The sequence below is a fragment of the Ochotona princeps genome, chromosome 6, assembly GCF_030435755.1.
Source record: "Ochotona princeps isolate mOchPri1 chromosome 6, mOchPri1.hap1, whole genome shotgun sequence".
NCBI lineage: Eukaryota > Metazoa > Chordata > Mammalia > Lagomorpha > Ochotonidae > Ochotona > Ochotona princeps.
In genome coordinates this window covers 67,789,106-67,815,238 of record NC_080837.1, presented here as the reverse complement: position 1 = coordinate 67,815,238, position 26,133 = coordinate 67,789,106, and the positions used below count along the sequence as shown (strand labels likewise).

The 26,133-nt window shown below is 40.7% G+C and overlaps 1 long non-coding RNA gene across 1 annotated transcript in view; it reads right to left on the bottom strand.

Annotated features, from left to right (window-relative positions):
• LOC131480589 (uncharacterized) overlaps positions 1-26,133 on the bottom strand; it is a 58,359-nt gene that overhangs the window by 30,191 nt on the left and 2,035 nt on the right. The gene's annotated exons all lie outside the window — the stretch shown is intronic.

The window sequence follows — 26,133 nt, the reverse complement described above, 5'->3', positions numbered from 1 at the left end:
AAATTTTCCCTCACATTATACCATATAGAAGCTTTACTTAACAATATGTTTTATTCCAAAGATGCTGGAAATGAGTTAAATCCACTAGCCACCTCAATGAATAAGCAAATTTTGATAGATTCATACAATGGAATAACGTTCAGCAATAAAGGGAAATTGACTAATTATACAAGGTCAAAAACAAAATTATGCTAAGTTAGAATAGAATCACATGACAGTCTTTTATGCCCTCAATCACCTAATAGTCTGTTCTAACTATATACACTGTTCTTTGGGCTTTATCTATGTATTATCCTTGAAACCACAAGAATCCTAATATGAAGGAGAGCACTTCTTGCCAAAGTTCAAGGATTGGAAACATTAACTATGAAGGGACAAGTGGAAACTTTTGCAGTAATGAAAATTTTCTGTGTACTTATTTTGCGGGTGGCTACGTGACTTAAAAGCCTACCAAAACTGACTGGATTCTATATTTAAATCAGGTACATTTTGCTTTAAATAGATTCTCTCAAAGTTATTTTCAAAAGAAAAAAAAATTGCCCTACTCCAACCCACATTTTTTTAACTTTTGCAGGGGCTAGGAGTGGCATTTGGTGCAGGGATGAAGCTACTGTTTGAGACTATTGCATTCCATTCCTGAGGGCCTGGGTTCCAGCTGTCTCCTGTCCTCCTGCTAATGTGCACATTCTAAGGCACCAGGTAATAGCATAGAGTTGGATCCCTGCTCAACAGAGGTACCCAGATTAAGTTCTTGTTCCTCTTTTAAACCTGCACCAAGCCCAGCTACTGCAGGAACCTGTGGAGTAAACAGCAGATGGGTGATTTCTGTCAGTATCTCCCTTCTTTTCAACCAAAATTAAAGTTTTCAATAGCTTTCTGCCCCCCCTGCTATCATACTGTCCAGAAAAGGGCTTGTGGCAAAAGAGGGAAAAAAATACCAATAAAATCAGTTCTGAAGTTCACCCTTGACTGCACCTCCTCCTGTGAAAGATGAAAGATGGAATGAGGGATGCAGCCAAATTTAAGCAGTTTCTCCGAGAGGAGATCAAAGTGGATGGAAACCTGGAAGTCTTGCTTGGCCGTGTTAGATGGCTGAAGGAGAAAAACACAGTATCACTAACTTCCTTAGCTGCTTTTTGCCACAAGGTATATGAAATCTCACATCTATATATAATAAACATATGTAAACATGATTGTTTGCATGTATAGTAAGGGCAGAGAGAGATACAACTTCCATCACTTTCAAGTTAACCGGGTTGAAGAGAAATCTGAGTAAACTGGAATATTTAGTTCTTTAAGTATATTTAACTGGTATATAAATTGAAATGATAGATTTCAATTTTTTATATATTTTTTCCCATTTGACACTCCATTAGGTAATGATAGCCATAATGGAAAGCAGACAAGAAAGAACAAATTAAAAACCTACTTTTCCTAGGGGAATACATAAAGGCTGTACACAATAATCAATTTCCAGAAGAGTAATTTTTGTATCTACACATTACATTTTTTATGCTCCATATAATAGTTATTACAGATCAGGGGAAACATGGTAATTCTCTTTTAGGAATAGGTTTATTCACTAAGCATAATGGTTTCTGGCTGCATCCATTTCATTGCTAAAGGCAAGAAAGCTTTCTTTTTATGGCTGAGGGGTAGTGCATATGCATTGCATTTTCTCTATCCAGTCATCCATTGATGTGCATCTGGCTTGATTGTATTTCTTAGCTACTGTGAATTAAGCCGTTGCTAACATGAGGGTACAAGCAAATCTCACATAAATTTCAACATGGTAAATATCCCTGTCATGCTTGCAGACATTTTCTAAAAAAATCGGAAGTAGAAGAGCTTCCCTTTGGTGAGAAATTATCAGCAGTTTCTAAGAATCAACCAGAGTCGATTAACTATCAACTACTATCAACTAGAGCAGGTTTTCAATTTTCCCCTCATTATACTGGAGTTTTATGAGCATCTAATCAACAACTATAACTGTATCCTCAATCAAGACAGCTTTCCTTGAGGAAGTTTACAGTTCTTTCTGCTCCGAATTTAACTCCCAATCCCTGGTTAGCATCACTTTCTATACACAATAACTCAACCAAGGTAAAATGTTTAGCTTCTTGAAGTGCAATGATATCTCTTGCTGTATTTTGTCTGTGTACCAATTTGGGAGGGAAAGAGTTTTCCAAGGGTTCCAATTACTGACTTTTTTTTTTTAAAGATTTATGTTTATTACAAAGTCAGATATACAGAGAGGAGGAGAGACAGAGAGAGGAAGATCTTCCATGCGATGATTCACTCCCCAAGTGAGCTGCAACGGGCCGATCCGAAGCCGATCCGATGCCAGGAGCCTGGAACCTCCTCCAGGCCTCCCACACGGGTGCAGTGTCCCAACGCATTGGGCCGTCCTCAACTGCTTTCCCAGGCCACAAGCAGGGAGCTGGACAGGAAGTGAAGCTGCCGGGATTAGAACCTGCGCCCATATGGGATCCCGGGGCGTTCAAGGCGAGGACTTTAGCTGCTAGGCCACGCCACCAATTATTGACTTTTAAACTGATAAATACTTCATTATTTTGACTAGAGTATTTACAAATGTTGAGAAGGAAGTATTTAAATTAATTGGTTGCTGTTGAAATTATTGGGTTAAATTCAGGGTTGAAATAGTTTAAAATATAGTACACTTAGAAATTCATTGCATAGAGTACACTCTATTTTTGGCTCTTTTACAAAAATAGTGAGAACTCTTCTTTAAATCACAGTGAAGGGGGCCCAACAGTGTGGCCTAGCAGCTAAAGTCCTCGCCTTGAACATGCCAGGATACCATGTGGGCGCCAGTTCTAGTCCTGTTAGATCCACTTCCCATCCAGCTCCCTGCTTGTGGCCTGGGAAAGCAGTCCAGGGTGGCCCAAGGCTTTGGGACCTGCACCCATGTGGGAGACCTGAAAGAGCTCCTGGGTCCTGGCATCAGATCGGTGCAGCAACGGCCATTATGGACACTTGGGTAGTGAATCATCGGACGGAAGAACTTCCTGTCTCTCCTGCTCTCTGTATGTCTTACTTTGCAATAAAAATAAATCTTTTAAAAAATAAATCTCAGTGAAACTTGACCAGCATTTCTTTTGTACTCATAGCTTATTTTTATTTTTATTTTATGATACATTGCCAAAGGCTCTGGGATTTCCCCTCCTCCCAAAGTCCCCTCTTTCCACCATTGATTTTCCCTATATTATTACAATATTATAGTTCTTCAAAAAGTTGTAAGTCCATCATTCTCTTATTTAAGTGTATCCTGATATTGTAGGTATAGAGAAGAGTATGAAGTCCAGCATTCTAGTGTCAAGATACATTTAACGCTTCATTGGACGTACAGCTTTGATTTGCAAGTACAGAGTCATACTGCATTGCATCTTCACATCTCAGTCTGATAGTCTATTATACTGTTTCTCTGAATGACTATGTACATGTACATCTACCCGTGTGTCTATTAATCTCATATTTTGCATGAAGATTGCCTTAAATCAGAGAGAATATATGATATTTGTCCTTTGGGGATTGTCTTATTTCACTAATCATAATGGTCTCTAGTTAGGACCATTTTGTTTCAAGTGGTAGGATTTCATTCTTTTTGATGGCTGAGTAATATTCCATAGAGAAGATGTATTAGTTTCTTTATTCACTCCACTTTTTCCATGGGCATCTGGGTTGTTGCCATGTCTTTGCTACTGCAGATTGTGCTGCTGTAAATATGAATACAGGTCATTTTCTCACAGGCAGATTTCATTTCCTTAGGATATATTCCCAGAAGTGAAAGCTGGATCATATGACATACCAATCTTCAGTTCTCTTTGCACTCTCCATACTGACTTCCATAGTGGTTGTACTAGCCTATACTCCAAACACTGACTTTAGCTAACACTTCCTCTTGGTTGGAACTAAACATCTAATACCAATTTCCCTAGTTGTTGATTCTGTCTTTTAGCATAAAAGGAATTTATTCTTATGACAATCTTAACACTTGGTGAGTATATCTGTCATTCAACAGATCGAGCACTGTGTAAATGCCATTCATTAAAGTTCGGAGAACACTGTGGCACAAGTATTTTTCAGATGAAGCAGAAACTCAAAGAGATGAAAGTACCAAGTTGGCTAATTGATTACTTATTGGATTATCTCATTGTGTACAAGATATACCAGTTGCTGACATACTCAGGAAAACAAATAGGCTCTTCTCTTTCAATTGGTTCAACATTGGTAGAATGGCTAGGACTGGAATTGAAGCATGTCCCCAAACAATTAGAATATTCAGATAAAGGCATGATAAATGTTTGCTACAAATTTGATTATTTAGACTGATAAGGCAAAGTAAACATACATAGAGAACAGAGAAACCAAAATAAAAACACCAGAAATCTATCATACTTAAGACTAAGTAAAGAATTCAGCCTGCAGAAACCTAAGTATAGTTAATGATAACACAGGTAAGAGTATAAAGTCATACATTAGAATCAAGAGAAACATTGTGCCTGGTGCAATGGTTCAAATGGCTAAGTCCTCACTTTGCAAGTGTCAGGATCTCATATGGGTGCCAGTTTGTTTCCAGGCTGCTCCATTTCCCACCTAGCTCCTTGCTTGTGGCCTGGGAAAGTAGAGGACGGCCCAAAGCCTTGGGACCCTGCACCTGCGTGCAAGACCCAGAAAAACCTCCTAGCTCCTGGCTTTGGATTGGCTCAGTTCTAGTTGTTATGGCAACCTGGGGGGTGAACCAGTAGATGGAAGATCTTTCTGTCCTCTCTGCAAATATAGCTTTCCAAAAAATGTAAATCCTTTAAAAAAACGTGAACAGGGACTAGCACTGTGGCATAGTGGGTAAAGCCACTGCCTGCAATGCCCACATCTTATATGGGTACTTGTTCAAGTTCAGGCTACTTTACTTTCAATCCAGATTCCCACAAATGTGCCTAGGGAAGTAATGGAGGATGGCCCAAGTCCTTGGTCCCTGTGCCTCAGATGAAGCTCCTTGCTTCAACCTGGTACAGCCCTGGCCATTGTGGCTATTTGAAGAGTGAAACAGCAAGTAGAAAATCTCCATCTCTTTCTCTGTAATTCTGATTTTTGAATAAATTTTAAAGAAAAGTGGGGAGTTCCAATTCTAACTGAGTCAGTATTATGACAGTGGATTAAGCCATCACCTGCAATTCCAGCATCTACTGTGAGTGCCAGTTCAATTTCTTGTTGCTCCACTTCCAATCCAGTTCTCTGCTAATGCACCTGGAAGGCAACAGTTAAAGGGTAAATGTTTTAAGTCCTTGCCATCCATGTGGGGGACCAGTGTTGAGTTCCAGGTTTCTGGCTTCAGCCTTGGCCATTGAAGCCATTTAGAGTGAGCCAGGAAGATCTTTCTGCATCTGACTCTGTCACTCTGCCTTTCAAACACATAAAATAATCCTAAATATTCAATCAATCTGATCTTTTCTTGCTGCCATTTGTGCAATAGGCATAATAGTACTAATTTAGAAGACTCAACAGCTCTGGTGGAGATAGGCTTTATGTGAGACAGAATGAATGATTCTCCAACTATGACGCATGAATCTTGAGTTCTCAATTCAATTCAGCAGCTCCATGGAATCTGATAAGATGGCCAAGAGAGTAGTCTAATGGCCTTATTCACTAGGATAACATTTATTTTTTTTAAAGATCTTTTTTTAGAAGATTTATTTTTATTTTTATTACAAAGTCAGATATACTGAGAGGAGGAGAGACAGAGAGGAAGTGGAGCCGCCGGGATTAGAACCAGTGGCCATATGGGATCAAGGCGAGGACCTTAGCCACCAGGCCATGCTGCCGAGCACTAGGATAACATTTATTAAATCCACAAAAGCAATAGTGGAGGAAACTGGTGGCATATCATGATACATCAAAACAGTATAAAACCATATCAGTAGTCATTCTATTTTATTCTATCACATCTTCTTAACGCATGTGGGAATGAGGTTGGAGAGGCAAATTTCATAGGAGAATTTTTAAATTTTATAGTAAAAGAAGTTAATAGATATTTAAGCCTAAAACTATTTGAAAGAAAGACTTGCAGAGAAATGAAAAGAGAAGGCAGGATGGGGAAAGAAGCCCTGGAGAGAGGGAGAAATCAGAGAAAATCTTCCATCCACCAATTCACTCTCCAAATGGAGACAACAACCATGGCTAGGCCAGGACAAAGCCAAACAGGCAGGAGAATCATCAGGATTGCCCATGTGTGTGCAGGGGTGGAAGGAGTTGGGTCATCCTCTATAGCCTTCCCAGGCACTTTAACAGGGAACTAGATTGGAAGCAGAATAGCTGGAACTCCAATGAGGCCTCATGGGATCCCAGCACCTATCTGGTGGCCTAACCTGCCACATCACAACATTACTCACTCATTTTAGAAATGCTTGACCCTTCTGTACAAGTAATATTGAAAGCAGTAAAACAAAACAGTTATGTGAATCCTGGTACAAGACTTGCCATCGTATTCAACTGACCAACGTTTGCACATCTCAACTATAGTTACTGAAACTTTACTATCAAAACTTAGTGAAAACTTGATGGTATATTTTCAAACAAATTCAACCTTCAATTAGAATGTTCAAACCTCTCAGGCCCAACGTGATGGCCTAGGGGCCAAGTCCTCAACTTCCAAGTGCCAGGATTCCATATGGGCTCCAATTTGCGTCCCAGCTGCTTCACTTCTCATCTAGCTCCCTGCTTGTGGCCTGGGAAGGCAGTAGAGGATGGCCCCAAGGCCTTGGGACCTGCACCCACACAGGAAACCTGGAAGAAGCTCCTGGCTTCCCATCAGCTCAGCTCTAGTTGTTGTGGCCACTTTAAGTGAACCAGTGGACAGAAATTCTTTCTGTTTCTCTTTCTCCCTGTAAATCTGCCTTTCCCATCAAATCTTAAAGAAAATTAGTGACCTCACAGGGAACACAAGACTGCTCATTCCACATTCTAAGGGGAAATACACACAGAGACACAGAAGCAGAGGAGGCTCTGTGGAGGTCTGAGACTCCTGGGAAAGACACTGGAGCAGCTTGCTCTGCTTTGAATGAGAGATGAGAGGGTAAGGGGAGGCTGGAAGTTGGGAGGGAATGAAGAAAGCAGGACACCCCTCCCACACACACACACATATACATAAACACATACCAAACCCCACAGATCTTCCATCCAATTTTTCACTCTTCAATGCCCATGATAGCTAAACTCAGGAGCCTGGAGTACAAATCGGGTCTTCCCTGTGGGTGGCAGAGACTCAACTATCTGACCTCTGCCTCCCAGGATATGCATTAACAAGAGACCTGAACTGACAAAATCCAATAAGCAATGCAGGCATCCCAACGGGCATCCTAACGGTCACATCAAGTCCTCACCCCTAAACTTAGCTTTTGATTCCATTTTTCCTTAGCTATTTTCAAGTATCCTCATTTTACTGTGAATGTGTGGACTTCAACCCGCGTGAGCTGGGCCTCAATCCATGGCCATTTTCATCCTTACTTTATTGAGTGTTTAAATTGTCCCATCCTGTACCAATAAAAATGATTTTCTGTCCCAGACCTGCAATGGGGCATTGGATATGTGATTGCTCTGAGTGGGCGATGGATGCTGTGCGCTCAGCTGGAGCTGAGTATAGGACAAAACCTCCATCATTTGGAGGAGTTTTCAATGTGGGAAACGCCTGCTTTTTCACTAAAGGGAAAAACTTAATCATAAGGTGTTATTCTGATGCTTTGGTTCAACTCCAGGATTTACAGGGATGTATGGAACTTCTTCCATCTTCCAGTCTCCCAACCACAGGAGAAAATTCTCAAAGTTGCAAGCAGAGTTAAATATTTGAGCTTTCCTTCCAGCAATGACCAACTGAGTAATGACACCAAGAAACGCCAGGATGTCAGGTTTGCTTGACGGTTCTGCCTTTCCCCAGGACTGGGCATATGATAATGCTTTCCAGACCCTTGCCATCTCTCCTGTCTGGATGGCTACACCCTGGGACCCACGGCTCTTCTCCTTTCAGATTTTATGATTTGCTTTTTCATTTGATTTTTGTTTTGCAGTTATGCAAAATATTTACTGGTTGCCGAATCAGCTCTATGAAGCTTGGCACATGCAAAAATCTGCCATCTCAGTATCCACTAGCTTCTTCCCCATGTATTAGCAGGCACTGAAATACAATGGCTTGAGCCTAGAGTAATAGCCTAGTGTCTAAATCCTTGCCTTACATGTGCCAGGAGCCAATTTGTGCCCTGGCAGCTCCACTTCCCATTCAGCTCCCTGCTTGTGGCCGGGAAAGCAATAGAGGATGGTCCAAAGCCTTGGGACCCTGCACCCACGTGGGAGACCCGGAAGAACCTCTTGGCTCCTGGCTTCGGATCAGCTCAGCCATCTGGAGAGTCAACCAGTGGATGGAAGACCTTCTCTATATTTCCTCCTCTCTATTTTTATTGTAAAGGCAGATTTATAAAGAAATTTTTTCTTAGAAAAAAAAAAGAAAATTAGTGACCTCCATGTCATCCTGTTTAAAGCATTTTTATATTAAGTTAGTGGTGATATTAACGTGACTTTGAAATATTTGTAGTGCCAGTGATTCATTGGCACAGTGGTTCATCTATAAGCACAGACATTCCATATGAGCACCTATTTGTGTCTTGGTTGCTCTACTGTCCATCCAGCTCCCTGAGAAATCAGCGGAGGATGGATCAAAGCCTTGGGACCCTGTACTCATGTGGGAGACCCAGAAGAAGCTCCTGGCTCTAGACCAGTTCAGCTGTGGCCATTGCAGCCACTTAGAGAGTAAACCAGCAGATGGAAGATCTGTCCTCTCCTACCTCTCTCCTCCTCTCATCTCTCTCTCCATGTCTTTCTCTGTAAATCTTTCCATTAAAAATAATGTTTAAAAATATTTTATACTGGTACATAACAATTAAAAACCTGTATAACTCAGCAACTGGTATTTTTCAAATAAGTATATTGTGTTAGAAAATAGAAGATCTGCTCCAAGTCCAATAGATTCCACTGCATTTTAATAGAAAAGTACAGATGAGGTCACTGGTATGGTATACATTAGAGCCCATCTTCGTAAACTAACATGTCAAATTTAGCTACATATCAGTGAAAAAATGATCTGAAAGACATTACAATAGTCAGATTCTCTTTTGTCCTTCAAAACAAAACACATCAACAGGGAATGTGAAAGTAGAAGCAATAATCCAGCTATTCTCTACTAATGAGACACTCAACAAATTTCTTTATAGTTAATATTTTTATTTTGGAAACTAGTTATTGTCCAAACTATGTTATGCTGTTTAAAAGAGGAAGGCTTTAGAAATAGTTAGTGCTGGGCCCAGCATGGTAGCCTAGTAGTTAAAGTCTTCACCTCACACATGCCGGGATCTCATATGGGTACCAGTTCTAATCCCAGCAGCCCCACTTTCCATCCAGCTCCCTGCTTGTAGTCTGGGGAAGGCAGTCCAAGATGGCCCAAAGCCTTGAGACCCTGCACCCATGTAGGAGACCTGAAAGAGACTCTGGACTCCTGGCTTCGGATCAGCTGAACTCTAGCCATTGCAGCTGCTTGGGGAGTGAACCAACAAATGGAAAAATCTTCCTCTCTGTCTCTCCTCCTCTTATATTTGACTGTCCAACAAAAATAAATAAATCTTCAAAAAAAGTTAGTGCTTTAAAATTTCTCCATCTTCAGGGTCTTATGTTCCCGTAGGTTAAGCCTCTACCAAAACAGAAAAGTACATGGAAGCTGTTTCAAGTCCTGACAGCTCTTATTCAGCTCACTACTAGTGTGGTGTGCCTGGGAAAGCAGTGGCAGATAGCTAAGTACTTAGGACCCTGGAACTCATCATGAAGGCAACCAGGATGGAATTGGGCCAGGCTCTTGGCTTTAGTTTGGCCCATTCCCAACCACGTGGCATTTGGGGGAATAAACCAGCTTATGCAGTGCCCTGTTCAAACTTGTCTTGATAAACACATACCTTTGCGTAAGTATTTAAGGACACTAATCTCCCTCTCGCCAACTGCCTTTCAAACTGTTTAAAAATTCTGTTTTTAATTTTAATATGGTAAATATTGATATACAAGCAAATTTCCTTAAGATCCTTAGTTATTCAGGAGTACAAAGTGGTATTGAAACCCAAAGTCTGAGAACTATTTATCGTATTTTTAGTTCACCTACCAAAGTCCAATTTTTGTGAACTTGGTGACATTAATTTGTTTCTGGAAAATTTTTATATCCTTTACATCATAGGTTAGGTTTAAAATCTAAATCTTTTTTTTAGCACCCAGAGAAATGCATATTAGATAAAGAGCAAATGTAAAATTATATTTAAAGAGATAGTGTATAATATCTAAACTGCTGGGTGGCACAGCAAGTAAAGCCATCATCTGTGGGGCTGGCATCCTATATGGGTACTGATTGGAGTTTCAAATATTCCACTTGCAATCCAGCTCCCTGTTAATGTGCCAGAGATCATAGAGGAAGATGGTTCAGGTCCTTGGGCCCTTCTACTCCTGTAACAGAAGTTCCTACCTTTGGACTAGCCCAGTTACGGCCATTGGCCATTTCGAGAGTGAACTAGCAGATGGTACACATTCTGTTTCTGCTCCTTTCTGTAAATCCTGTCTTTCAAATTCAAGGTCAATTAATCTTTTAAAAATGTCTACTTCAAAGACAAAGCAGTAGAGAGGAAGACAGATGGAGATCCTCCAGTCACTGATTCACTCCCCCAAAAATCCAAAATAGGTAGGATGCAGCCAGGAACCAATAACTTTATCCTGCTCCACCATGTCGGTAACTTGGACCACAATATACTGTCTTCCCAGGCAGGTTAGCAATAAGCCAAATCGGAAGCAGGGCAGTCAGGAGTTGAACCAGTGTTCTGACATGCGAAGCCAGCATTTCATGTACCACACTTATACTCCAAGAAATGTAAAGTAATTCATTCTCCACAGTACAATCATTCACTGGAAACCTAAACGTAAGTCAAAAGTGAAGAGCCTTGCAAAAGCCCATTATATGACTAAAGGTGTCAGTTTCCTTTTTACTGTGATAAATTTCCAAAATTGGCAAGGTAAGCAAAGGAAATTTATTATCTTACAGTTCTATCAATCACAGGTCCAATATAGGTACTGCTGTATTAAAATATGACTTTCAGCTAGGCTTTTTATCTTTCTAGGATACACAGGTGAAAATTCCATGGCTTTATCTTTTCCAGCTCCTGGAAGTCACTTGGATTGTTTGACTCATGGCCTCCTCCTACCTTAAATTTCACAAGAATTTCTCCTATCCTTCTTCCATTGTCCCATCTACAACTATAGCTGAGAAAGATTCCTTATGATTACATTAATACACTCAAATAATCCAAAATACTCTTTTTCATCTTACTTGTGTCAAATCATTTTTTTTAATGATATGTTAGCTCTGGGAGATTAGAGTATGAAAAATCTTTGGAGGCTATCAGTCCATCTACCATAGACTACGAACCAGATCTGCCATTTTAATAACTTAGCAAATCTTGGCATGTGTTAGAAATAACATTATACCTGAAACCTGTCTTCTAAGTAAGATTTTTATCAAAAATATGATAAAATTGAGTAGAATATTTCAAAATGTATAGCATTGTATTTGCCACATCCTTAAGATATTGGTGGATGTTAGTCTAATTTTTTGTGTACTGAGATCTTGCTCATTATCCTGTTTTAATTTTATTTAAATTATTTCTTCCAAGTTGAAGAATTTTGTACTTTATTATTCTAATCTTCTGCATTCTGTATCCATTAAATCTGTTCACATGCTGTTCATATGATGGTTAAAAAAAAAAAAAAAAGAACATTCTACCCCACAGCAGAATACACATTCTTTTCTGGCACACAATGAAACATTTACCAAGCTGAATTATGCTTGAGGCTGTAATGTAAGTCTCAATTCATGTGAAAGGATTCAAGTCATTCAGGATGCATTCTCTAACAACAATCAGAAACCCAAAAACACATCGGAGGCTAAACATTTCGGTGGCTAGAAAATAGCCTCAAATACTTGGAAACCATCACTCTTGTAAAATTTTCATAGATTAAAAAAATGACCTAAGGAGCCTGAAACTCACTCAAAATAAGGCACTTCAAAATTTTTATGATTTTTAAGCAGTACAAACAGGAAAGATGTTAGTAGTAAACATTCGTGTTTGAAAAGGAAAAAATCTAGTCAGCAACCATTGCCCCTACCTTCATCAACCAGTCAGACAAGGAACAAAGTCAACCAAATTGAATAGAAAAATAGGCAATACATGTCAATACCGGGGGAAAAAAGAACTACTGGCATACATGAAGCTATAGGGGAAAAAAACCCTACTCAAGATCAATAGCCTTAACATCTAATATAATAGTAATCTAATAGAGATTACCAAAGAATAACAACAATTTATTGTCAGGGAAGTATAACACAACTATAGAATTCATATGTGTGAGAGTAAGGTAATATTATGAACCTCATGCCAAGAATTTGAGAAATTATATGACGCAAACTCTGAATGACAAGCTACCTACTATTTCACTAGAAACAACAATTTCAAGGGCTGGTGTTGTGCAGTAACGAGTTAATCCACGGCATCCCAAATGGACTCCAGCTGAAGTCCCAGCTGCTCTCCTTGCCATTCAGCTGCCCGGATGCTTTAGCAGGGCAACTGGAAAATGGCCAGAGTTCTTAAGTCATAGTGCCCATATGGGAGAACCAGATGAAGTTCTTGGCTCCCAGCTTCAGCCTGGTCCATTCTTGTCCATTTATGGAGTGACATTTATGGAGTGAACCAGCCAATATCTCAATCTCCCTGTCTCTGCAACTCATGCCTTTCAAACAAATTACTTTTTAATGTACAATTTAAATAATCCTGTATCTACTAAGTTAACATACAATAGGATTCCTACAAAGCAAGCTTTAGGCCCAAACAGCTTTATAATGAGTTTTGTCAGAAGATATAATATCCAAATTATTTCTGAAAGCAACACCTCTCATGTCATTCCATGAGGCCAGCATGGCCCTGATGCTAACAAAGTCACTAACAGAGTTCCAGATACTAATAAACAGTTCTGAGAAAAATTTAATCCAATTAAATCCATTAATATACTGTCAGGATAAAATACCACAACCAAGAGGTTTAGGGCCCAGCACGATAGCCTAGGGCTTAAATCCTCGCCTTGCAACCTGGGCCAGGATCCTGTATGGGTATTGGTTTGTGCCCCTGCTGCTCTACTTCCCATCCAGCTTCCTGCTTGTGGCTTGGGAAAGGAGTCGGGGATGGCCCAAAATCTTAGGACCCTGCACCCGCATGGGAGACGCAGAGGCATCTCCTGGCTCCTGGTTTCAGATCAGCTCAGCTCTGGCTGTTATGACCACTTGGGGGAGTGAATCAGTGAATGGAAGATCTTTCTCTATCTCCTCTCTGTATTTCTGCCTTTTTTTTTTTAAAGATTTATTTATTTTTATTGGATGGGCAGATATACAGAGAGGAGGACAGACAGACAGGAAGATCTTCTGTCAGATGATTCACCCCCCAAGTGACAACAAAGGCCGGTACTCGCCTATCTGAAGCCAAGAGCCAGGAGCTCCTCTCCGGGTCTCCCATGCGAGTGCAGGGTCCCAAGGTCCTGGGCCATCCTCAACTGCCTTCCCAGGTCACAAGCAGGGAGCTGGATGGGAAGTAGAGCTGCCGGGTTTAGAACCGGCGCCCATATGGGATCCCGGGGCATTCAAGGTGAGTGTACTTTAGCCGCTAGGCCACACCACTGGGCCCAGTATTTCTGCCTTTCTAATAAAAACAATAAACCTTTTTTTAAAGGAGGTTTATACTAGGAATCCAAGGTTCTCCTCACATTAGAAAAATAACTTGGCAATTTAACATCCACACCTAATAAGGATTGATAAGAAAAAAAAAAGAGTAACTGTAAGTTACTTCTAATAGACACTAAATATAATCTCCATCACTTGAGAAGTATGTTCATGGATTGAAAGAAAAAATGTTAAAATATCAGCTCTCCCAAGATCTGAAGATTAAAAAAAAAAATCACAATAAATGCTTTTGGTAGAAGTTCACAAGCCTATTCTAAATTTCTCAAAGAAATATGAAGTACCCAAAATATTCTAGCCATTTTTTAAAAATGTACAACACTGTAGTATATTATCTGAGTATTTTTTAGGGTACAGTAGTCAAATATTAATATGAAAATACACAACTAGATCACTGGAGTAGAACATAAAATTCTGACTTAGATATGTGGTATTTTTTGACAAAGAATCAAAAAAAAAAAAAAAAAAAGAATTCAATTAAGATGAACACACACACACCCCAAACCAGAACCAAAGAATCCCAAATTTGGTTTCATTCCTTAAACCATGTGATGTGATAGAGGAAGGATATTTGGTTAGTTGGTCAGACACCAGCTGGGACAACCACATTCCAAATCTCAGTGCCTGGGCTGGACTGCTCAGTTCTGCAGCTTCCTGCTAACCTGCACCTTGAGGCAGCAGTGATGGGTAAAGAAATTGGGTTCCTGTCACCCATGTGGGAGATCCAGATGGACTTCCCAGCTCCCAGGTTTGGACTCCTTACAAGCCCTGTCAGCACAGCCATTTGGTGAACCAATGCATGACAGATCCCTGCAAGGATGCCAAGCAGCTGGAACTCAAAGACTCAGAAGGCAAGTGGTGAAATAATGCAATCACTTTGGAAAACAGTTCAACAGCTTCTCTAAAAAAAAAAAAAAAAAATGGTAAAGTCTACCTGCTAAATGATCTGGCCTTTCCACTTGTATGTACTCAACCAGAGAAAAGCAAGCACATGCCACACAAAGACACAGACGTGGACATGCATGGCAGTTTTGTTTGCAATGACTCACAACTGAAAACAACCCAAATGGCTACCATTAAATGAAAGGATAAATAAACTGGGATACATATAATGAACTAGTACTGCTCCAGTTAAAAATGAATGAGCTGGGCCCGGCGGCATGGCCTAGTGGCTAAAGTCTTCGCCTTGAACACTCTGGGATCCCATATGAGCGCCGGTTCTAATCCCAGCAGCTCCATTTCCCGTCCAGCTCCCTGCTGTGGCCTGGGAAAGCAGTTGAGGACGGCCCAAAGCTTTGGGACCCTGCACCCATGTGGGAGACCAGGAAGAGGTTCCTGGTTCCCGGCTTCGGATCGGTGCGCACCGGCCCGTTGCGGCTCACTTGGGGAGTGAAACATCGGATGGAAGATCTTCCTCTCTGTCTCTCCTCCTCTCTGTATATCCGGCTTTCCAATAATAATAAAATCTTTTTTAAAAAAAAAAAATGAATGAGCTATTACACAACAGCATGGGCAGATACCAGAATAGTTATTCTGAGAAAAGCTTGCACACCCCCCACTGAATGCGTTTCATTAACTTAAATTCCAAGTACCTGTAATCTATGGCAACAAACAGTAGGCAGGAATGGAGTGTAACATGGGAGTGGTTGGAGATTGGATGGCAGATGGATTGGAAGGGGAGGGGTTGGAAAGGTAGACAAGGAAGTTTGAGTGAGGGCAATGTTCATTGTCTTATTCATGGTGACAGTTTCTCAGGTTTATTCGAATGTCAACACTCACCAGATGGTATGCTTAAAACGTGTGTGTGCTGTTTTTCAATTATACCTCAAAACTGTTAATGTTAAAAGAAAATGAGCCCTCATAAAAAGATGTAAAGAAGTAGAGTTTGAACAATTCTCCAGGCCAGGCTCTACAATAAGTACCTATGTCTATGGGTACACTGAGGTACACACAAGTAAGCCAACAGTTATTTTTTGACTATTTTAGAAAGCATTCGGCACCCTTGGTGTAACAAAGCTAACAACCTCTCAAAAAACAAGACTACTCAAGTAACACCTTGAAATGGTTGTCCCAATATCAAGGTGTTCAACAACTGTCTCCATTCCCAGGCGCTGATATCGTATGACATCAGAGAGCAGTGTACTTTCTCCCCCAACTCCCACCTCATGGACATAGGAGGGAAAACTGGAACAATGTCTTACCCCTACGCCCAAACCCTCTCCATCCTAAACAGAATCAGAGGTCTCACATGGATCTGTAATTCCCTCACCTTTTGCAATAAATATTAAAATTTTAAAAATACTGAAGGAGAACATGATGAGCTTGTGTTAGAACAATACAAAGGAAAAAGGAATTAAGAACAACACTCAATTTTTAGACCATTAAAATTATCTATGCTCAGATTTCTACAATCTATATCACATGGTATTTTTCTTTCCCAGGTTTTTAAACTGCCTTTTTAAAGTTGAAATGGTATGGTATGTGAGTAAGCTCTATGAACACAAGGGACTCCTGACATATTTACAGCTACCACTAGATCTTTTTAAGCTCCAAAGAAAGGATACAGTACCTAATCTAATCCAGAAGGTTGAAAGTATAATTTATGCCTTACTTTAACAATTGCAGTCAAAAGGTTAGCACTGTGTTATAACAGGTAAAGCCAGCATACCATATGGGCCCTAGTTAGAGTCACAGCTGCTGCCCTTCCAATCCAATTCCCTGCTGATGCACCTGAGAAGACAGTGGAAGATGCCCCAAGAGCTTGGGACCCTGCACCCACCCAGAAAACACTCCTGTCTCCCAGCTTTGGTCTGCCCTATTCCTGGCTATTTTTGCCACTTGGAAAGGGAACCAGTGGATCGAAGAGTGCTCGTTCTCTCCTTTTAACTGTCTTTTGAATAAATAAGTTTTTTAAAGAAAATTCAAGTCTAACTAATCGTCTGTGCCTTTAACTGCTTAAATTCATCAACATTTTTAATACAAACATTTGTGGCTAAGCTCCCGAGATAAAATACAGAGGTAACAGACACACTCCATATCAGAAAACGTACAAGCCTACTTATCTAAGAAAAGATACACTCAGAAAAACAATTACATACTCTCATATACTGCTGATGGGAAATTTGACAAAACCATTAAACAGTTTACAAGTTACTATTTTCCGGCCGCCACTTTCATATCCCCACAAGCTTAGGGATAAAAAAAAAGCAATACAACTCACAGCTCTGGAGATTACAAGCACAAAAGTCAGAGTCACCAAGCCAAAATCCACCTGAAGGTTTCCTGTGGAGGTTCCAGAAAAATCTGTTTCTTTGGCTTTTGGCTGCCTGTAGGTTACTGCCATAGTTGGGCCCACAATTCTGTCTTCATTTCTCTCAAACCTCTTGCTTGCAGTCTCACTGCTGGCACCAGCTTCCCTCTTATATAAACCCTTGTGATTACACTACGCTCACCTGGATAATCCAAGATAATTCTCCTCATCTGAAGATCCTTAACTGGATCTTTAACTCCCAAGTCTCTTTAACTCTGTTAACACACTCACAGGTTCTGGGGATTAGAACTTGCATATATTTGGAGGGCTGTTATTTAGCTTTTTAAACTCTTCGACTCAAGGATTCTGCTTCTAAGAATTTAATCCAAAATAAATGTACACAAGGGTTCAATTATATATTTGCATGAAGGACCAATTCCTGACAAGGCCCTGGAAGAAATTCTCCAGTATCTACCGTAAAGCTGCAGTATTAATTCTTCTGCACTGTATGAGTTGTGAATTCTCAAAGCACACTCAGGGAATATTACTATCATAACCAAATAAAGCTTGGGATTTGGATGGGAGCAGTTCTTATGAGAAGCATAACATGTGTCATTGGGTCAGAATGAATACTGAAAAAACAGGTTGAAATTTTTTTCCACCCTCTTAATCACTGTGATCATGAATTGAAATCATCATCAGTGTTGTCACTAGAAAGATGAATAATACTACAGAAAAGTTTTCTGGGATGCCAGATATGAACATTCAATTCTATTAAATGTGCCTGAGATTGTTAGGTTGTGGCAAGCAAGTCTACAGATGCTCTAAATTTGGAGAAGATCACAGGGAATAATAAAAAGGAAAGTTGAGATTGAGAGAGAGAGAATGCGAAGCTCCCATCCCATAGTTTATCTCCCCCAAACATACAATGGCCTGGCCTAAGCCATGCTGACGCCAGGAGCTGGGTACGCAAACCCAGATCTCCCACTTTGGGGACCTGTTGCCTTCAAAGGATTTGTATTAACAGAAAGCTGAGTCAGGATCTAGGTACTCCAATATGTAACTTGGATGTCTTAGCCAAGAGGCAAAATGACCACCCCAACTGGGCAAGTTCTGTACCTCAATTTTCCTGAAAGCATTAGGCCTCTGCTAGCACTGTGATTTAACTAATAAAAACAATCAATGAAATATTTGAATGTTACTAGTAATACTTGAGTGAAATGCTCAATGGAATTTCAGAGATCAGAGAGATCTCTGGATCCCTCTTATTATAATGGCTATTAATTAGTCTACCTTTTCCTCTTCATTCTCTACTAGTTCCCAGAACATTCCCATCATCCTTTTCCAATGTCACAATTTGGTTTTTACACAGTTCATGCCTTCTACCATATGGAATTCACATTGTTTAGTTTTCTCTATTAGTTTCACCTCTATTCCAACTCCTGTTCTGGTTGCACCTGATAACTTCTCACTTAAAATTCTGAAGCCCACCTCTGGTCACAGTCCCATGTTCATGCCTTCTTTGCTTTCACTGAATCTGCTCTTGGTCTGAATTGTTATTTCTAGCTCTGCTTTCCTCAGCAGCATGAGGTAAACAGCATCACAGACTGAAGGCAGAGGAGTTTAAAATTGTCTTGATGAATGCATACTTTTGCTTAAGTACTTAAGGACAACAATCTCCTTGTGGATAGAAGATTTCAAATAGATCTTAAAAAAAAAAGTAAAAATTTCAGAGGCAAATACTTGATGCATGATGCTGCTGATGTTGCTCAGATTGTGTCTCTGGGTTTGAGTCCTGGCTCCACTTCCGATTTCAGCTTCCTGCAAATGATGGATAACAACATCTGATTGTCTAAATGCTTGAGTCCCTGCCACCCTTAGGGGAAATCCAGATTGAGTTCTTAGCACCTATTGTTACAGGCAAAATTGTTGCAATGGAGGAAAGATCTCTTTCTACCTTTCAAATAAACAAAAATACTTAAAGTAAAAACATTAATGTTTCCTGATAGGAAAGCCCAGGCTATACACTAGTTTCTTTACCATTTCCACCACTGTTTTTGGTATGTTACAGTATTTTTTTTTCACTAATCTATTTTCGACTAATTCTTCAGTAATGACATTTAATTTCTTGGTTTGTTGGTTTTCATCTAATAGATCTTTCCAAGGTGAACAAAGCTGAATCAGACCAAGTTTTCATGTTTCATTGCCTTTCTTTTTTAATCTGCTCCTATTGGATTTTCTCCCAAGCTCCACAAATTTCTTAAATTCCATATTTTCCTAAGTATTTTCCTTCTGAGTTTTCTAAAACCTAGTTTCACTGTGAATTGGCTGCATTCTAGGCTTACACTACAGCTATAATACAGACCTTAATTCATTTTTTTCTTCATTTAGATCCACTATGTCTTGACTCTCTGTTTTTCTGTGTGTGTGTGAGAGAGAGACAGACAGAGAGAAAGAGATGATTTACTATAAATTACCTTCTGGTAACTTTCTAGGCTAGAATAGATGACTATACTTTGAATTTTTTCATATCCACAGCTCTCTTGGCTCTCTTGTTCTTCGATCCACTAATTCATTTCCCAAGTGGCCACAATGGCCAGAACTGAGCTGATCCAAAGCTAGGACAGACGTTCCCTCTGGGTCTCCCACACGGGTGCGGGATTCCAAAGCTTTGGGCCATCCTTGACTGCTTTCCCAGGCCACAAGCAGGGAGCTGGATGGAAAGTGGAGCAGCCAGGACATGAACTGGCACCCATATGGGATCCCAGCGCATGCAAGGCAGACTTTTTAGCCACTAGTCTATCACACAGGGCACTAGTTGACATTTTGGATGGATACCGAACTGTAGGCCATTTGGGGAGTGAGCCAGCTGATGGAAGATCTGTTTCTCCCTCTTTCTTTCTGTAACTCTTTCAAGTAGCACAAATAAAAAATATTTTAGAAGATACATGAAAAAAGAATGACACATGAGACAACAAAACTCTTGGGAATGATGTCTCAGGGATCAGGGCCTATTGTTTGAATGACAGCCCTTTTAGATGGCCTGGCTCCTTTGCTGCAGGACTATTTGATTTCTCCAAAAAATAACACAAACATCCTTTTCCTGGTGGACAGGTGCCTAGTGCCCTGAACTTTTTATACTCTCAAGGTGGAAGTTTGATTTTCCATTAGTGCTTTATTTTGACTTCCACAATAGTTTCCTAACCTTTCCAATTTGAGCAGACACACATGAGCCAAGCCTCTGCTAAGCATCTAGCCGTTAGCTCTATCAGAAATGTGTTAGCTTGTGGCTTCCTCTGTCCTAATTCATCTTCTCTTTATCTCCTCTTCACCTCACCTCATCTTCCAGATGCTTTTTAATGTCAAAGTTACTGATCTTCCATCGTCTGTGTTTCACTCTATGTTCTTTCACTGTCAATTGAGTCCAGAAGGGAAAGAATATCTCTCTATGGCCCAGTCTCCCCAAGGAATAGTACATTTCCCTTTTTTCATGTATCCCTTGTATTAAGCCTACACTGAAGAAATTTCAAAGATGTTTTCTTGAAAATGTATCAAAGAGAGCTATTTTCCACTCTGCACAGATCACAATTGCCTGGTACCCTAAGGCTAAATTTTGCTGCCCCAAAGCATCAGTAGAGTCTTTAGCAAAGCATTCTATGTAACAGGGAAGATATGAAACAGCAAGTTTTCACAAGTACAGAATTTTTTAGCAGTGAAAAGAAAGACTTTGAGCAAAGAGAATAGGTTCTGGGCTAGAGCAAGAGATGGCAATGTGAAAAGGTTACTGAAATCCCCAACAAAAGTGGAAGGCAGAAGAGCATTCTGTCCCAAATCCCATTTCGTATTCTTTAAGATCAAGGTGCCTCCGCACTAGAACTAATGGGCTCTAGCAAAGAAAAGTTCAGGCCATGCTGTTGCATTAGTATTTCGTAGTATTGCTCAACTCTCCTGTTGTGTGGATGTAATGTAGCTCTCTCTACAGGAAAGCCGAGCATGTGAGGCCCAAGTACATTATTTTTTTTTACTGGATTCTCAAAACAAGTAAAATTGATTATTACTAAGATCGTGTAAAATAATGTTGAAAGCAATTAAGCATAAGGCCTACTTTTGGAAGGAAAATAAAGTTTCTAGGACAAGGAAGCCAAGATCTTTCATGATGAACAAGTGAAGCCAAAGACCAGCATTGCCAAGAATAAAAGACTCGGGCCTGGCAGCATGGCCGAGCAGCTAAAGTCCTCACCTTGAACACACCGGGATCCCATATGGGTGCTGGTTTTAATCCCGGCAGCTCCATTTCCCGTCCAGCTCCCTGCTTGTGGCCTGGGAAAGCAATGGAGGATGGCCCAAAGGCTTGGGACCCTGCACCCACATGGAAGACCTGGAGGAGGTTCCTGGCTCCTAGCTTCGGATTGGTGTAGCACCAGCCATTGTGGCCACTTGGGGAGTGAATCATCAAACGGAAGATCTTCCTCTCAGTCACTCCTCCTCTATGTGTATCTGACTTTGTAATCAAAGTAAATAAATCTTTTAAAAAATAATAAAAGCCTCATTCTGGCTATCTCAGGGCTTTGTGGACTTATGGATCCAGCTGGTGGCCATATGCAAGAACAGGAGCTAGCTTAGGGACAACACATCTCCCAGGTCAACTCTTTCAGATCAGCACTTGGATATGAATTCTCTGATTTGCGGGGATTATTAATCACGTAATAGAGGGTTTTAGAAATAAAGTTTAACTGCTAGTATTAAACAACCATATTTTGAGAGTTAGGCAGATATTACATATACATATCCTTTATATGAAACAACTAAAGTTGTGTAAACTACCCTCAGGAAATTATGCTCCCATGTTTTCAGAGCAAAGTTTTGGAATCTTGAAGAGCTACAGGCTTCAGCATAATTATTATGTTCCCCTGGGATAGGGTAAACTAACCTTGTTACATGACCAAGAAGAGGCAGCTAAAAAACAGAAGTTCAAGAGCTGGCACAGTGATGTAGCAAGCTAATTTTCCATCTACAGTGCTAGCATCCCATATCAGTACCAGTTGCAGTCTTGGCTGCTTCAGTTCTGATCCAACTCTCTACTTATAGCCTGGGAAAGCAGCAGAGGATGGCCCAAAACCTTGGGCCCTGCACTCACATGAGAGACCTGGAAGAAACTCCTGAGTCTCAGCTTTAGACTGGTACAGCTCTGGCCATTTTGAGTATTTGGGAAGTGAATCAAAGAATAGAAGATCTCTCTCTAACTCTGACTTTCAAGTAAAGTAAATAAATCTTAAAAAAAAAAAAAAGAAAATAGAATATATTAGTTCCTGAGTCAGCTATGGCTTGGTAGGCTAAGCCTCTGTCTATGGTGCCAACATCCTACATGGGTAACACTTTGAGTCAGGCTGCTCCACATCTGATTCAGCTCCCTTTGGGAAAGCAGCAGAAGATGGCTCAAGTCTTTCAGTCTGTGCACTCATGTGGGACACCCAGAGCAAGCGCTACACTTTGGATCAGACCAGCTCCAGCCATTGTCGGCGAATGTAAAATCTCTCCATTGCTATGTAACTCTGCCTTTGAAATAAAAACAAATCTTAAAAAAAGAAGTTCCTTTTTTCTTTCCTTCCCTTTTTCCCTCCTCCTACCCATCTACCTCCTCTGCCTTCTCCTTCTTCTCTCTCACTCTCTCCCCACCCATCCCCATGTGTGTGTTTAACAGGACTTACTGACGCTTTTTTTTTTTACTAGACAATCCTTCATTAGATAATACATCCTTTCGAAAAGAATGGGTCTAGCATGTTGGCTCAATTGGTTAATCCTCCCCTCACAAGTGCCAGGATCCCTTTGAGTGCTGGTTTGTGGCCCTGCTGCTCTACTTCCCATCCTGCTCCTTTGCTCATGGTCTAGAAAAGCAGTGGAGGATGGGTCAAGCCTTTACCCTGCACTTGTGTGAAGAACCCGGAAGAAGTTCCTGGCTCCTGGCTTCAGATCAGCTCAGCTCCAGCCAATGCAACCATTTGGGGAGTAAACCAGCAGATGGAAGATCTTTTTCTCTGTCTCTCCTTCTCTTTGTAAATCTGCCTTTCCAATAAAAAATAAGTCTTAAAAATAATATAATATCTGCGTTCTCATTGAGAGCAACATTTTGGCACTAAGGTTTGCTTTTATGATAATATCTTTTTAATAGTGACACTTTGAAAACTCAAACAGTTCTTTTTTACAAGAAAGGAAGAAAAAAGAAAGAAAGAAAGAAAGAAAGAAAGAAAGAAAGAAAGAAAGAAAGAAGGAAAGAAAAAGAAAAAAGATTTGTTTTATTGATTTGAAAGTCAGAGTTACAGAGCTAGAGCAAGGGCAAGAGAGAATCTTGCATCTGGTGGGCTTACTCCCCAAATGGCCAATGTTGGGCCAGACCAAAGTCAGGCACTTCTTCAAGGTCTCCCACATGGGTAACAGGTCCTAGGATTTGGATCAAATTCTTTGCTTTGCCAGGCACACTATCAGGGAGCTGGATCAGAAGTGAAGCAGCCAGGGCTTGAACCATTTGGGATTCTGGCGTCATAAGTTGCAGGTTTACCCACTGTGCCATTACGCTACAATGCTGGCCCTTGTAATAGTTTCTTTAGTGAAAATATGAGAACTTTGAGGAAAAAAACAACTAAAAGAATAACTTTATTTGTGCATATTTCTTTCTGTTATGTAGTACCAATTTTAGGACTAAAAAACACTTTAGAAATAGAATGGTTAAATGTCTTCATTTTCATGTGGGCAAAAATAAGACCCAGAGAGCTACAGGGTTAGCCAAGGATCATATTTTGTTGCCTCCTCTAATAGAAATTTTAGTGCTCAATTAACTTTTCAAAGGTAGCTGTTGATAAGACAGAAACGCCCTTAAAAGCTTTTTTTTCCTTCCAAGAATGCAACTGCAAGAAGAAAAAAAGGCCTCTATAACATAATACAGTGTTAGCATTATCAATGGCAGCGCCTGAAGAACGGTAGCTGTTAAGTCTAGATGCCTTCATAAAAATTTCAGAAGTCTAGTAATCTTTATAAAACAGATAAGAATTTCAAGGTTTTGAATTAAAAGACTTGAATTCAAGATTCACATATTTGCTATGCAATGCCTCCATTGACCCTGCCTGCAGACTGTTGATTCTAGAATGCACCCTTGATAAAAAGGCAAATTACAGGTCTTGAAGAGAGCACCTAATTGAGGCTTTCTCTGTGCTCTAACTCAGAGTTAAAATAGCACTGAGGAGGGAACTATCTCATAGGGAACACAGGTGGCTTCCCAAACAACTGTGTTAGAAACAGTCTCAGTTCACATTAGAGGGGCTGTCAGGGCCCAGCAGCGTGGCCTAACGGCTAAAGTCCTCACCTTGAATGCACCAGGATCCCATATGGGCACCAGTTCTAACCTTGGCAGCTCCACTTCCCATCCAGTTCCCTGCTTGTGGCCTGGGAAAGCAATGGAGGATGGCCCAAAGCCTTGGGACCCTGCACCCATGTGGGAGACCTGGAATTGCTCCTGGCTTCTGGCTTCGGATTGGCACAGCACCAGTCATTGTGGTCACTTGGGGAGTGAACCATGGGACGGAAGATCTTCTTCTCTGTCTCTCCTCCTCTCTGTATGTCTAATTTTGTAATAAAAATAAAATGAATCTTAAAAAAAGAGGGGCTGTTAATACGCTGGAGCAGCAAAAGGCCTACAACATCTTCAGTTCCGACACTAGCCTGCCATAATGCAGGAAGAGAATTCCAGGCAAAACATTCACTATTTCTACTTTTGTTACTAACATGAAATTAGCCTAGATGATCTTAGAATTCTTCTGTAGCTATTACAATCTGGAATTCTATCAAGAATGTGAAAAGTACCTAAAAGTACACCAGGCTCTACGGAAGCCTCAGGGGTGAAGAGTCACTTTTATGAACAAGGTCTGAATATCCTTGTGCTGTCCATTCTGGGCAGAAACCTGGCACTTCTTTGGCATCCCCCATCCTGCTTCACCTCCCACCTTCACACCATGTCTGCAACAGAACCCTATTGTTTTCTTGTGTTATTGTTAAAGTTTTATTTGAAAGGCAAGGAGAGGCAAGGGAGAAAGGGAGGTAGCTTCCATCTCTTGGTTCATTCTCTAAAGGCCCCAAACAGCGAGAGTTGGGTCAGGCTGAAGCCAGAGCCAGGAGACTCAATCTGGACCTCCCCCATGGGCAGCAGAGACCGAGACACTCTGACCACCATCGGCTATTTCTCAGGACATGCACTAGTGGCAAGCTGAAGTAGAAACAGAGCTGGGACTCTAACCCAGGCACTCCAAAACGAAATGTGGGCATTCACAGCAGCATTTCCAATGCAGTGCCAAAACCCAAACTCTGTCTTCATTTCTCTTTGCTCTTTGTTTTCCATCCACACTGCCAATACTTCAATACAAGTCCTGTTATCTGAGTCACAGCAGCAAGTTAGTTTTTTATTTTTAATGCTCTTCGCAGGAGCATAATTTTCTGTTGAGCACGATTATATTTATCGTGAAGATTTACATACATATCTTAATCTTACACTACAAATTCAGTCATCAATAAATCCTGTCGACTCTTTAAAATGTCTACTGTACAACTAACCTGACTCATCTCCTCGTTTCTGCCTTACCACCCTTCAGCCTGCTCTCAACACTGCATCCTGAGAGTCCGATTAAAACAGTAAGTCACACACATCTTGTCTGTGTGCTGCTCCAAGTGAGATTCCCTACAATGACCTAAAAAAAAAATCTCCTGTCCCATTCATCAGTCACCACTCTACCTGCATTTCCTACTACTTTCTCCTCTTAAACCAGCTACACAGACCCTCTGGCCATTCCTCCAATCTGCCAAAAACAAGTCTTTGTGCGGGCACTTGTGCCAGAGTCACCTGGCCTACGTCCTTACCAGCTAGCTCAATGAGCTTCCCTAGCCCTTCCAACACCTTCTCAAGAATCACTTGTTACTGGTCACCTACGTTTACATCTACCAGATATTTTAGATCACAGGGGAAACA